Raw genomic sequence first — 2,646 nt, 5'->3', positions numbered from 1 at the left:
GCTTGCTGGACACTCTGGGATGTCCTGAAGACTTCTTCACTGCAGTCGAACCTCTCTCCATGAAGTTCTTGATCATCCGGTAAATTGTTCTTTCAGGTGCAATATTCTTTGTAGCAATTTCCTTGCATGTGAGGTCATTTTGACGCAAAGCGATGATGGCTGCACGTGTTTCTTTAGAGGTAACCATTGCTAACAAGAACACAATGATTGGAAGCGCTTCTTCCCTCCTTTTATAGCAATCAGTCTGCTTTTACAATCTAATTAGTATGATAGTGATTTTACCTGACTAGTACTCATTCACACTTTCACAGGTGCTGCTGATATGATCATTCAATTAATGTTAGTGGGTCATTTTGTGTCAGGATCAAAAACAGTGAAATTTGTTGTTTTTTTTGTGAAAAGTTCCAATGAAGCTTTTAGCAATTATTTAAAATGCATCTGATCACTCTACACAATAATCTAGAAACAATGTGAATGAACACCACAACAGCTTAAGCAGCAAACTTTGCAAAACACAAAATGTATGTCACTGCCAAAATTTTGGCCACGACTGTACATCATAAAATAATTACAACAATGGTTGCAAGTGGTTCAAGGAAATAATTTTATGTAAATCACTATTACACAAGGTTTTAAATAATGATGTTTATATATATATATATATATATATATATAGAATTTGCTTTTCTATACCTTTAATATATAAACCCTGTTTAAACATGTTTAAAATGATTACAATAGATGATGACACAAGTTTGTATAGTCTAATAAAAGCTGGCTTCACTTACATCATAAAATAATAACAACAATGTGTAGTAGCAAGTGGTTCAAGGAAATAATTATTTAAATCAGTATTACACAAGGTTTGATTATTTCTTTTTATTAGACAAGCTTGTTCTGTAAGTTTAGGCAGTAATCAATTTCATGAATACATTTCAGGTGCAATTTTTTTATATAATGCCAACACTACTAAATGGCAAGTGAAGGTAAAGCTGCTTTGCATTTTCTAGAGAAGAGAAAACCAATAACATGTTAACGGGTAGCAAACAGTCTTCTCAAATTTGTTTTGTCAAATTGCTGGCTAAATCAAACATCTATGTGTTATGTTTTACTCATGAATAAAGATGTTTAACAGACACTACTGACAGTTATGATAGCTGTCACGACATGTTTTTACAAGTTGTGCTAGTGAAGCAGAAATCTAAGGGAGAAACTGGGGGACAACAGAAGAGACAATGCAGTGACAAAAAATATAAACAGTCCATTATAAACAAATATTATAAATCTTACAGTGGATATTTTAATTACAAAACACTAAAGCTGAAGTTAATTGTTTTAAAAAAATACTAGTAACAATGGAATATGCTGTTTATGTATTCTAAACATGAAGATGAAGTAAAAAAATAAAATAAAATAAATAAAAACACACACTAACACAAATTAGGACAAAAATATCCAAGTGTTTGGATGTCCCAACACTTTTAATTACTGGATGTGGAATCAACATCAAACAGGCCAGCCAATGCTTAAATGAGGTACTCGGAGTGAAGGAGTCTGGAGAGAGAAACCACAGAGGTCAAAGGTTACTTTGATGACTCTAGAGTTTAGTAGCTGATATGAAGTAAAGGTGCTCCAGCTAGTCAAGGCAAGAGCTGTGCATAGTACTGTGAAAACATGTCTGGAGTTTGCAAAAAGCACAATAACAGTGCAGTTGCAGCGAGGGAAAACATGTTGTGATCAAGATGTACCTTTTACCTAAATTCAGAGTGATATGAGGAGCACAAATCTAGCACTGTCCCTGCTGTGGGAATGTTTTTGTCAAGATCAAAGAGGTAAAATCCCTGATCTTACTCTGATGTTTTTACTATGGATATTATACGTTATAGATGACATCAAGTATGACAGTTCCTAACTTAAAATGACAAAATACAACATTCATCCAAATCTATAAATCTAGCAAGGGTACACAGTACAGGAAAATAAGGGTACATGGACAGAGAAAGGTACACAGATAAAATGTTTAAGAACGTAGTGTGCTATCATTCAAAGACATGAAGTGAAAAACTGGTACAGTTAGAGGTTAATGTTCTTGTGCAAATGTTAATTGTCTAGGACAATGTGTTTTTTGTGGGTTGATTGGTGAAATTAGAAGGAGAATTCATTTAGAAAATGACTATTTTGCTGTATTTTGCAGCACTAATAAGACAGCAGATGTTTTTGTTCTAATTGCCTCAAGCCTTGTCAGTCTTCAGTGGTTTCAAATGAAAATGTCTCAGGTTACTTATGTAACCATGGTTCCCTGAGTAGGGAACGAGACACTGCGTCCTCTAGGGGTCGCTATGGGGAATGCCTCGTCGTGACCCGTGTCTGAAGCATACATTGAAAGGCCAGAACTCCTGGGCCCGGGGTAGAGCTCAAGGCTTGGAATCAGGAATAGATTAATTTAAGGGAATACGACCAAGAGCCTAGAATCATACTAAAGTCTTGGCCTGTCACACAGGGGCTACCGCACGCTCTGCATATGCTGAAGGAACTGTCTCAACAGACCTCTAGTAGCAACACCCTGTTGAAGTAGGTATCCAGAGGATACATAGGAGGAGCGGTGCCCAAGGCGGAACCGGGGTTTTAAACCACTCAGAAAGAGCA

Source organism: Sinocyclocheilus rhinocerous, unplaced genomic scaffold (assembly GCF_001515625.1).
Source record: "Sinocyclocheilus rhinocerous isolate Xijiao unplaced genomic scaffold, SAMN03320098_v1.1 scaffold72, whole genome shotgun sequence".
Lineage (NCBI taxonomy): Eukaryota > Metazoa > Chordata > Actinopteri > Cypriniformes > Cyprinidae > Sinocyclocheilus > Sinocyclocheilus rhinocerous.
Note: the sequence above shows the minus strand (reverse complement) of the source record.